The sequence below is a fragment of the Sorghum bicolor genome, chromosome 8, assembly GCF_000003195.3.
Source record: "Sorghum bicolor cultivar BTx623 chromosome 8, Sorghum_bicolor_NCBIv3, whole genome shotgun sequence".
NCBI classification, from domain to species: domain Eukaryota; kingdom Viridiplantae; phylum Streptophyta; class Magnoliopsida; order Poales; family Poaceae; genus Sorghum; species Sorghum bicolor.
The window spans coordinates 38,119,803-38,133,193 of NC_012877.2; positions in this window are offsets into that span (position 1 = coordinate 38,119,803).

Consider the following 13,391-nt stretch of genomic DNA (forward strand, 5'->3'; position numbering starts at 1 on the left):
CCTCTTGCCATTGTGTCACCGAATCCTCTCGTCGTTGTGCCACTGAAGCAACTCGCTACGGTGCCCTAGCGTTATGAGCAAGCCTACTACATACAAGATCCATCTGCTCTACCTCCAACTGCTGCAAGACTACTGCTTGAAGGAGGTACTAAGGGGAAGCAAATTGTATCCCAAGGGTACTGCGCTTCTTCCACCTAGAGACAATGAATGGCTCTTGTTGGTCCAAACTGACAAGAAAGGGAAGCTGATATGTGCCAAGTACACCACTGCTCATCGTATTATCCAAGGAGTGCGCGCAAACCCTAATAAGGTATGCTACACTAAGCATATCGCACCTAAGCCCAAGCCCAAGAGGAAGAGAGCAACATCAATTTTAGCACTGGAAAAAGTTCCCAATCAGCCAGCTCCTACCCTGCACACCCTCAATGAGAAGCTTGAAGGCCTCTCCGACATTGTCAAGAGTATGGAAGCATCCAAAAATTTGAGGGACAAGCTCATAAAAGACATGGATACTCAGTTAGGGATCAGTTTCAAGTTAATCTGCAGCCTCAACCGCGATAAAGACAAGCTTGTAGCAGATGTTGCACCCTCCAAGAATTAATTCAGCGCCTCAACAATGAAGGGCAGCCTTAGTTGCCCAGTTATCATTGAATAAGGCACAATTCTGCCAGCTTTGGCTAGTTAGTTAGGTTAGTTGAGTCATAAATTTTTTTAGGACAAAATCCTAATGAGCTAGGGCAGTCGTTAGCTCAGTCGTTAAAGTGTCTGTTAAATTATATAATATCGCCACCATGAATAAAGTGTCTTATCTTTTATTTATTGTACTCTCTATATTTCTTTTGGTATGTGTTTGTCTCCACATATTGCATAGAAAAGTATGCACGAAAACAAGTGTGGGGGAGGCACATTGTAGTCATGAAATGAAAATTCAATCGGAAAAATAGCGTAATCCAAAACACAATCGAACCAAGACCGCGCATGGCTAAGCGGGCCCCACATTGCCCAATAGTGGGGCCGGCCGATGCCCTAGGTGGGGCTGGGTGGCGCCCTGCTCACTCGTCTTCGCTCTCACTTCGGTCACGGTCGGATTTCAGTTAATTGTTGACGGTCCTTAAGTACCAAATATAATCATCAAATAAATAAAGAAAAGGATCCAAATGCAACCAACACCTAGACTTAGGGTTTTATCTGACAGAATTCCATAAGGTTTGGTGTTTGTCTATTTCTACAGGGGGTTATCAGGAAATACGGAAGAAAGGCCCACACGTCGGGTTTACATAGAGATATTAACGTGCCACGCAATTTTCTGTCAACTAGAAGACTCCAGAAGCCACGGGAACGAACGGGAAGGCGAACTGGCCCGGGGGCAGGGCGCCCGCCCTCCCCCCTAGCGTGCCCGCCCTGACATAGAGTCCAATCAAGACTCGTTTCGGGGATTACGCTCCACCGACCTAAAGGATCAAGGATAACCGTTCAATCAATGTCGGTTTGATCCAACGGCCCATATTCACTTGAGAGGACTATATAACCAGACCCCCTGGCCCCTGGAGGAGAACAAGTTCATCATAGAGTTGAGAGGAGCCCTCGAAGGAATACCTCTCCTCTAAATAGACTTAGGGCCTAGCATCCAATGTGAGAGTAGAATTAGTTCTTCTAAGTTCTACTAGATTGAGAGAGATAGAGTGGAGGTGTAGATCGGAGGAAGCCCGACCTATCGGTGTCTACTCCGAGGTTGTACCTGCGGGATCAAGTCTTCTAACCCGAGCCTTGCTCCTAGGATTCTTCAGTAATTCGACTTCTAAATTCTAGTAAGTTCTTGTTTTATTGTTCTTTGGTTTATGAGTTTACTTTACTCTCTTCTGGTTGAGTTTAGAGTAATCATTGCTAGCATAAACATGGTGTTTGGGCTAGGGTACTCATAGATATCCCCTGACAAGCTGGACCATGGTAGTAGCGTGGAACGTGATATTTCCGAGTTACCTTTGCAGCCCACATCTCGTTAGCAGGATGGGTAGGGTTTATAGGTGCGGGTCGAACATCCTTTGTGGTGTCTAGATTCCGTAAGCTTCCCTAATAGAATAGTAGATCATCCTTACCATGGTTAGAACGAGACTACGGTTGGAGTCTTCTCTATACATCACTCACATCGAGAAACATTCTTTGTAGCCTAAAGGGTAGTAGCAATAGATTTGGTTAGTGAGATGCACGCTTTCTCCCAGTGGTAAAAATATAAATACGATACTTTGGATAACGTCCTGAGTGAAGTGCTCACAGATATCCGTGCGCTTGTGGATCATTTCCAGATGGCGTTACCAAATATCAACAAGCATTTCTGGCGCGTTGCTGGGGAGAAAGACGGTTTGCTAAGATATCTTTAAATCTTGCTATTATCTTGTATTATACTTTTATTCTTTTATTCTTTTATCTTTTTATTTTTTTCATCTTTATGGATAATTCAAATTCCATACCTATTATTGAATTCTTTGCACCTTCGGAGACCAGCCATAGACCATGGGAGTCAACAAGTCCTGTCCCTAATTATGATCTGTGTCCGGAGTTGATTGCAATAGGTCAAAACCAACCCTTTTCTATAGCCGAGGTCCTATCTTTTAATCAAGAAGATAATGAACTTTTAGCTACACCTAGGGAATCTTTTAATCTTTCTATAAATTTTGGTTTAAACCTAGCCCTACAATACCATGTTTTTCCTCGATATTTTCACATTGGTCTTAATCATATAACCTTTGGTAGAGTCTTTCTTTCTATATCTATTAGTAAAGCAAGGTATGTCTTCATTTGTCGACATCCTTCTTGCACTAGTCTTCATAAAAAAATCCTAGAGATAGAGAAGGAATCATCTCCCAGACGAGGAAAGGAAGTTTCAATAACCGATTTCCAAACATTTCAATCCCATGTTTCGGCTATCCAACCCAAACTTGTAGTGCTTCAAAATCATCTTAGGGAAGAAGAAATCCTACCTTTGCAAATTCATTTTGGGATGAGCTTAAACTTCCTACTTCATAAGAGACCTTTGAGTGCATATAATCTAAACCTTCCTAAGAAGGGATCTCTTAGAAAGCACCTCAAATCCAGTCCCTTTGATGGACATCTAGAAAGACTCAAGGATGGCATTTTAAGAGATGCAATAGAAGGAGAGCAAAGCCATTTAGAAAACAATCTCATCTTCTCCCCTTCTATGCCCACTTTTGATGACTTATTCGAACCTATCTTTAAACCCATCCTTGAGCCTAATAATTTCTACTATGCTCTTTCTCTTGAACCTCTTGATGATCCTATGAATCTCTCTAGACATCCCATGCATAAGAGTCACCAAGACCACAAGGAGGGTCGAGAAGAACAACATCAATGGCTAGAGGGCATTAAAAATCCATATGCTATCACCATTGAATGGATGGATAAAACAAACTTGAGAGACAATCCTAGAGGAATTTTAAGCATTCATGAAGAATCATCCTTGGAGTTTGAGAATGAGAGAAACAACAGTGAGCATGGAATTTATTTCATAAATACCTCACCAAGTCCTTGCTCATATAAAACATCTCCCCAATCAATTGGTCTCTCCAACATCACCGCATTTGAGATCTCCAACCCCCTCTATTTATAAAAACTTTAAAAGGGAGGTTGTCGATGCATATGTCTATAATAAATATTGCAGATCTCGTTGAGTTGATCTTGATATAGGTCAGCGTTAGAGGGGAAACCACTTCGCCGACATAAATTGATGGTTTCCCAAGGACAAGCTTAGTGTCCTAAAACAAGCACTGATCCGATCGTAACATGAACTTCTAATTATTTGCAATATTGCCTTGTGTATTGAGCATATAAAGATAATTGTAGAAATATTCCTTCGGGTATTCTTGTCCACTAACCTTTCCAGGATTAGAGCAAGAAGATCGGATGAATGACAAGCACACGGTATGTCCAACCAATCATCATACAACATTGAATTAAATTCATCCAAACTTGAATTTTGCAAAATTCAAGCTTGGGGGAGTACTTTACATAAAAACATCATTTGCCATGTTGCTATATTGGTTGTCCTTACCTTTGAGACATGCTCAATTTGTTAAATACTAATCACACTACTTTATATCCACTTGAGTGGATCTCTATAAATGCTCTCATGCTACATTTATTTGCTTTAGTATATGTCTAGGTTTGGAGTAGTTTCATTTATCTCTTAATCAAGCATGGTGCTTAGTTTAGGAATGATGATCTTACTTCCAAAGGATTTTTAAATTAAGCATGGTGCTTAGGTTAAAATGGCCTCCTAAATCAAATTAGACATGGTGTCTAGGTTGATTTTTGAGCTGATAGTATGCTATAGTAGATATGAGATATTTTGTTGGACTAACCCCTGCAGGAAAACTTTCAATATCAACCTGGGAAGTCCTAAGATACAAACTCACATTGGAGATAAAATGAGACACATGAAGTTTAACAATTTGCACAAGAAGGACATAGCTCATTCATCATAAAGAGATGATTCATGGAGGGTGCCACAAACACGATGCACAACCGCTAAGAAAGGAAAGCTTCCACAAGGTGATACTATACCATCACTCTTCAAGAAAGGTAACACCTTAAGGTACTTGACTATCACTTTTATAAGCTTCTCCTTGGTTCTGGCATACACATGAATAAAAGAGACAAACATGTATGATTTGTAGCTCCAAATTAACCAACCCAATTAATTCAACATGTTTAGTCCTTTAATCTTTGTTCTTAGTACTACCTTCATGATCCCACACTCCTAATCATATAAGCTAATATGTTGCACATTCAATCTTTGGAAGATATAAACAAAACATAAACATAAATAGATTATCTTTCCATTAGGTTGAGCCAACTGATCTAACAAATGCTACACTTATGATCCATCAACTTTGTCTTGCTCACTATGCTTAAGGTTAGAGAAGAACAAATACAATTTTGGTTCTGTTGGTGTTTTCCACCAACAGGACCCATGCACTTGATCTCTGCCTTGTCTCTATGAACAGGTACACTTCGAGCAAAACATGGAGGAGTTCTACAACTCCCAGACTCCACCAAGTGAAGGACCTGGATCTACGAGCACAAACACACTGAGCAGGATATTGCCAACACCGCACTTCGATCTGCTGGGCAAACAAAGAACATAGGTGACTCCGTATCAAGAGGTCCAGACGTCAAGGTCCACACCCAATCAAGTGATGCACCTAAAGGATGAAGACGGTGAGAAGTCTTGTCCAGAAGACTTAAAACATTGGATCCTTGTCGGAGGAGGTCAAGATCATTGACTCAAGTCGCCTTTCCTGATCAAGAAGGACGACCCTGGTGTTCCAAGCATCGAGTGCACAATCAATGGATACTCTTTTTAGAAGACACTCTACGACACCGGATCTGACGACAACATAATGGCTGCAGTTACTTATCAGCTCTTGCATGGAACCATGCCCCTACAACCAATATATATTCAGCTCTAGATGATTTTCAGGTTATTGACATGTGAAAGGATCTAAACAATGCCTAGAGGGGGGGTGAATAGGCGTATCTAAAAAATTCTACACAAAACTCAAAGTCACTTGTCAGCAACTGTCGGAAGTCCCGACAGTTTGGGTCAGAACTTCCGACGTTGTCAGAAGTTCCAACGCAAACTGTCAGCAGTTCCGACACCTACGGGAAAAGAACTACAAGTGCTTAAATGAACTTTGTGAGATCCACAACTTACAACACCACTCTCTAGTGGTTAGAAGAGGATGTTGAGAGCCTTCCTTGACACCAAGAGTTCCCCAAACCGTAGATCGAGACCAAACCCTAAAACGAGGTAGAGGGACAAGCAAATACAAGTAATACGAGTAGAACTTAAGAAAAGCAACCACAAGAGACACAAGGATTTAACCCGAGGTTCGGCAACCCCACTTAGGAGTTCCTACGTCCTCGTTGTTGAGGTGACCACTAAGGTTGGAGTCTCTTTCACCTCCTTGCCTCCCTCAAAGTAACCACAAAGGTCACTTGAGCTTTCCACTAAGAAAAACGGGGTAATACAAACATTCCAAGGCTCTTCCACAAGATGGAAGCTCTTGGACGACGCCTAGCCGGCTAGGGTTCCAAGAACCCAAGAGTAATAAACTCAAAACCTGCCGGCTTGACGAAGAGATCAAGTGCTCAAGCTTCTCAAGGCATTGCTCTCACTTAACCACTCTCCAATTACTCCAAGTCTAAGGTGAATCGAAGTTGGGAGCAAAGAGGAGGAGAAGAGGGGAGTCTTGAAAGCTTGGGAGCTGTTTCGCCTGAGGGTTGGTCGCAAAGAATGAGTGAGTAACGGTTAGAAACACAGAGGGAGCTATTTATACTACAGGGAGAAAAGTTTGCTCAGATCTACGTCGGAAGTTTCGACATAGTGTCGGGACTTCCGACACTCACTGGGAAACACTGTTGAGCAGGCAGCCGAGGTCAGCGCAGGAAGTCAGTGTCGGAACTTCCGACATGCGTCGGAACTTCCGACGGGTCAACACTGCTGACGCTGGCCGGAACTGTTGGCACTCGCGCGGGACAGGCCCGGCGTCAGGACTTCCGACGCGTGCGCGCGCAGAACTCAACGTCGGGACTTCCGACTCACGTCGGGACTTCCGACGCTCACAGTTCTCGCGCAGCACATCGGGAGTTCCGACCCGCGTCGGGACTTCCGACACCAGAAGTCACAGAAGTTAATCCTAAGTGCAAGAGAGGTGCTAGAGTGTCTCTAAAAAGATTTAGTTGAAAGACTTGAGCACTCTATCTTCCCCAAACCAACAACCTTTGAATCCCTCTTGATAGTACGGCATATATATCCCCAAGTTAACATAAAAACGAATAAGCTCTAGATTGAATCCAACGCCTTTCTCACGAACGAAGATTGGGGGATACCATTTCATCTTAAGTCGAACCTTTGCATATTTCATGAGAATAGTAGCTGTAACAAATCTCAAATACAACGCATTAGTCCCTAAATTGGATGTCATCAATACACCAAAACCCACAAAGGGGGCAAATGCACTTTCAACATGGGAGAAGACGAGTATGATCCACCCACCATCCTTGGGAGACTGTTCCTCAACACTATCAAAGCCATCATCTATATTGGAATCGGAGAAGTCCACATGTACTTTCCCTCTAAGAAGGTACGCCGCTATTTTACTGACCCTAACTATATAGTTGAAGACTCTAAGCAGGTCAGGACAAGAAGAAGACGACGCAACTGAAACCAGAGGAGGCAAATCATCAAGGACGGATGGATAGACTACAAAGGAGAAGTGGTTGTTGACGGTCCTTAAGTATCAAATTTAATTATCAAATAAATAAAGAAAAGGATCCAAATGAAATCAAGATCTAGACTTAGGGTTTTATCTGACAGAATTCCACGAGTTTTGGTGTTTGTCTATTTCTGCAGGGGGTTATCAGGAAATATGGAAGAAAGGCCCACATGTCAGGATTACGTAAAGATATTAACGTGTTGCGCAATTATCTTACATCTAGAAGACTCCAGAAGCCACGAGACCGAAGCGGAGGCGAAACGGGGCCAGAGGCAGGGCGCCCGCCCTGTCCTACTGGGCGCCCGCCCCCTGTTGGAGTCCAAACAGGACTCTGCTTTGCGGGAGATCTCCACCGACCTAAAGGATGAATCTAAACCATACAATCTATGTCGGTTTGATCCAAGGGCCCATATTCACTTGAAGGGACTATAAAACCAGACCCCCTGGCCCCTGGAGGAGAGAGCCTCTCAACCCTAATTCATTGTTCCATTAAGGGAGAAGAAGCCTCTGATCAAGATTAGAGCCACCACATCAATTAGATATCTAGATTAGCATAGCTACATAGGATTAGAACTAGAAGGAGTCAATCTTCGATTGGTTTCCGGATCTGTCAAGAGGATTCTTGGTAATTCTCTAATTGTGCTTCTAATTGCTTTCTAATTATCTTTGTTCTTCAATATTATGAATAAGACTTTGTTCTACTTCAATATATTGCTTATGACTTTGCTCTACTTGCTTATATTCAAGATTATATTGTTCTTAGTTTATCATAGTTATGTACTTGGCTTAGTTAGATACGATCTATATACATGCTTAGGATCGTATAGCGTTTATCCATTGGATCCATGGGTAAATGATAGATATTGTGTAGGCGTGGTGCTTATACCGTATTTATCTGCGATTGTACCCGATATGCCAGATCGTGGGGTGGTTCGTGATAGTGACAGCTTCATTGATTCTTATATAGTCCCCCTCTCGTGTATTGGGCTGGCAGAGCAACATTATTACAGGGGAGTGATTGCTATGTTTCTGATATTCCTTGCTAATATCACTATGCATGGGCGTAGTCTTGTCTCACAATGATTGCTAAGTATGCTTGCACTAACTATGATAATGCTAGACTATATAGTTGAGAATAACTTAGGGAATATTCTTGTAGTTCGTTCTAATACCATGCTAATGACTTTCTAGAGTATCTAATTGAGGTGCTTATCATATTTATTATGTGGCTAGATCAGATTAGTTATCCTTGTCACTATTATTACTTCATATATCTTTTATGTGACACTTATCCCTGTATGAAGAGTTAGATATAATGTTCTCAATTATACATGCAATGATAGATGCTCAATCTCATATTCTATTCTGTAATCAATATTGATGATTGTTAATCCCTTCCCAGTGGTAAAAATATAAATAACGATACCTGGAATACTTCCCGGTTAAAATGCTGCATCGGTATTAATCTGTGCGCTTGCAGATCCCATTCATTATTTATTTAGAAGAGCAATGGCATATTTCAATACCGCGTCTCTCATGTCATGCTGGGGATGACAACTTGGCTTAAGTGGTGTGAGGGATAGGTTTGGCATTTTTGGCACCGTTACTAGATTTAGAGAACTTAGTCTACTTTTGGTAATGATGTTAAGAATACCCAACAGTGGTAAGGTCTGAAGACACACAGCTTGAACAGAACTGTCGTTAGGAGACCGTAGCACCGAGTCAGGAAAAGAAGATAGTTATACACGAAGAGGAGGCGCCGCCGGAACCACCGACTACGCCATCCAGCAAATCCCAGGACGACTGAGAAAACAGAGAGTCCCATTCAGAGGAGTTAAAAACACCGAACGCCTTGCCAAGAGGTAAACTTGGTAGTTATCCTTTTTCCTTTCAATTATTTAAAATAGTTTGCTTGGTTAATCAGGTTCATATCATCTCGAAAAGAAAATAAAAATGTTAAAAATAGTAAGCCCCATATAAGTATGCTCATGGCATAAAACCCATAGGTACATTCACTGTGGTGGCATAAAATAAATATGTTTTCATCTTACAATAAAAATATAAAAATAATAAGTGCATGATTGTGCTAAATAATAACATTTATTGAGGAGGCTCAACATGATAAAGACTAAATATTTATGCTAACACTTAACCAGTTCCACAAAGCTTTGTTGTCTATTTGAGCTCCACAGAATTCAAGGATCAAAGAAGACTAGCAGACGGAGGACATCCTAATCGCTGCCAGGGTGCTGCCGACATTCAAATACACCTCCGCCACCTGCTAGCTACATCAGGAGAAATTACGTCAAAATCCAGCTTGGGGGAGAGCACCCCCATTTATCCCGCTAAGTATTTCTATCTATCTATATACTTATACTATATTAAAATAAAAAGATACATAATCATAAAAACCCAAATAAAGATATTGTGTCGATTGCTTAGTTTGTTATATAAATAAATAAATAAAGTTTGCTATGAACCCTCATGATAAGCTCTCACATGGAAATGATGAATAGTTACTCTGCCATGACTAGTTCTTAAAATTGAAATCTCTCTCAAGTTTAGGCATAACTGTTATAATTTAAACCTGAACTTGTGGGAAGAGTACTTGATCTGAAGTCTAAGCTGTTAACGGATATGATATGGGAAGGTTGAGCTGCTGTTTATCTGTTCCTAGAGATACTAGAATTCTGGAGAATTTTATCTTTGAAAATCTTTAAAATAACACATGATGAGTTCCTGTATGATGAGAGTTTAAATTCCTACCACAGCCATATATACATGCTTGCTAGACTTTGAGCCACACATTTACTTTTTACTGCTTATGAGCATTGAGTGTGGTCAAGCTGTGTAGACCCTTAGGAGCTTGTCATGCGGTTAAAATCAAGATTCACTTGCACATTCATTCATACATGCTACTTCTACTCTGGAAGTACGCATCCACATACATCCACTCATTTCCATCTCCAGATTCACCCAAAATTATTCTACTCCTAATCCGGGAGAGAATAGCCAGAAATATTTTTGTTTTCCCTGTAAAAAAATGCTCGAGTTATCTTGGTTACTACCACTTGCTATATTATTTCAGGAGATGAGTGCTCTAAAAAAAAGAGAGAGGATATGAGGAAATAAAAAGGGGCAAGTGCGCGGAACCTCGAAGAAAAGAAAAAGTGAGACGAGAGGTAAAAATGGACAAGTGTCCGATAGTAGAATTAGGAGTACAAGATACCCACCTAAGAGAAAAAGAAAAAGAAAATATAGAGCATCTCATTCTCCTCAAAAAGCTTCAAAGTGCAAGAAAGGTATGTATCCCCTCAAAAGAGCAAAACTAGAATTAGACTTTCACCATTGTTATCACCATCATCACCATACACCATTCACTCGCCACACATGCACATCTTGATTTGACTTATTGACTTATTTCTATGTATCCATGGTTTGACTATGCAATAAATGTCTTGTAAGTATGTATTATCTGTCTCCCACCCTTGAGCTCTAGATATCAAAACCTTATTAGAGTAGGGTGAGAGAGAAGGCAATATCACTATGCCTCACACAAAAAATACCACATACTTTGAGAGAAGGCATATACCATTACTGCCTTGGTAAGGATCCAGAAATACCACAAAAGAGAGATCTGAGAGAGTCATACAAGGAATCTCTGAGTTTTATTTGAAAATCTACAAAAACTCCAGAGCTATAGTTAATCAAAGAACAAGAGACATGGCGCTTAACTTGACCGTTCTATCTTTTAACTGCTCAAGACACAAGTGATGGTTACAAGCCCCATGGTGAAAGGTAAAAAGAGTAAGTTTTAAGTCTAAACAGTTTACTCTAACTCAAAGATGAGATCTTACTTTTAAGGCATGAAACCACTGTAGAAACTTTTGAGTCTATCCTTGCTCATGGACGAGCAAGAGGTAAGCTTGGGGGAGTTGTTGACGGTCCTTAAGTACCAAATAATCATCAAATAAATAAATAAAAGGATCCAAATGCAACCAACACCCAGACTTAGAGTTTTATCTAACAGAATTCCACAAGTTTTGGTGTTTGTCTATTTCTGCAGGGGGTTATCAGGAAATACAAAAGAAAGGCCCACACGTCGGGTTTACATAGAGATATTAACGTGCCGTGCAATTTTCTGTCATCTAGAAGACTCCAGAAGCCACGGGAACGAACGGGAAGGCGAACGGGCCCAGGGGCAGGGCGCCCGCCCTCCCCCCTAGGGCGCCCGCCCAGACCTAGAGTCCAATCAGGACACGTTTCGGGGATTACGCTCCACCACCTAAAGGATCAAGGATAACCATTCAATCAATGTCGGTTTGATCCAATGGCCCATATTCACTTGAAAGGACTATATAACCAGACCCCCTGGCCCCTGGAGGAGAACAAGTTCATCATAGAGTTGAGAGGAGCCCTCGAAGGAATACCTCTCCTCTAAATAGACTTAGGGCCTAGCATCCAATGTGAGAGTAGAATTAGTTCTTCTAAGTTCTACTAGATTGAGAGAGATAGAGTGGAGGTGTAGATCGGAGAAAGACCGGCCTGTCGGTGTCTACTCCGAGGTTGTACCTGCAGGATCAAGTCTTCTAACCCGAGGCTTGCTCCTAGGATTCTTCAGTAATTTAACTTCTAAATTCTAGTAAGTTCTTGTTTTATTGTTCTTTGGTTTATGAGTTTACTTTAATATCTTCCGATTGAGTTTAGAGTAATCATTGCTAGCGTAAACGTGGTGTTTGGGCTAGGGTACTCATAGATATCCCCTGACTAGCTTGACCGTTGTAGTAGCGAGGAACGTGACATTTCTGAGTTACCTTTGCAGCCCACATCTCGTTGCAGGACGGGTAGGGTTTATAGGTGCGGGTCGAACATCCTTTGTGGTGTCTAGATTCCGTAAGCTTCCCTAATAGAACAGGAGATCATCCTTACCAAGGTTAGAACGAGACTACGGTTGCAGTCTTCTCTATATATCACTCACATCGAGAAACATTCTTTGTAGCCTAAAGGGTAGTAGCAATAGATTTGGTTAGTGAGATGCACGCTTTCTCCCAGTGGTAAAAATATAAATACGATACTCTGGATAACCTCCCGGGTGAAGTGCTCACCGATATCCGTGCACTTGCAGATCATTTCCTGATGGCGTTACCAAATATAAACATTAATTACAGTATAATTGCATACATCTTACTTCGAATTGTCATCTGAATCATTAACCTTTTATATTAAATATGTTTAAGAGATGATAAACACCATTTAATATATGACTTCAAAATAAATTATATAACACTTTCCTAGACTCATGATAATTGTGAAATTTATTGTACTTCATGATTGCTTAAGTTATTGTGGAAAGAGAGATAGCAAAATAATGAGTACTCAATTCGTGATAATTTGTCTTTGGAGATTTTATTTCAAAAGGTAAAAAACAATTAGCTTCATCTCTCTTTGTATTGGAGTCAAATAAAAATCGTATCATTCTATTATCGTGACTTTGGTTGAGAGATTTATCAAATTCCTAGTATCATAAAAATGAAATAAAAACATAATACACTCTATTGAAGCACTATTATGAAGGAGGCATGAGCTATTCATAAGGAAATCCGAGGAAATAAAAAGGGAAAAGTGTCTGAAACCTCAAAAAGATAGATCATGAGGAAATAAAAAGGGACAAGTGTCTAGAACCTCGATTCAATAAGAAAAGAGATGAGCATGTGCTCATAAGTAGAATTAGAGAGCTCATGGTCCCTCCTACATAATATGCCAAAGAGTGGATGATTTGTGTGATCCGGGAATATGATATTTCCCTCCCTGGTTATGAACATCAATTTTCTATCATAACTATTGATGCCACTACAAATAGGAAAGGCTAAAGCTATGCTTTATTTGCAAACTCCACTCACTCTCCAATAGACAAAATTCAAGGAAGAGAGTAATCTATTTTAAGCTATCCTACTCTGCAGTCACTATAGAATTCATGAAAGGCACTTTAAATTTCCACAATGCATGGTAGCTAGACTGGTTTTATATAATTTAATTTCCAAGTTATGCATTAAATGCTCTTTATGATAGAACCAACCTTTTCCTTGGGACAAGTAA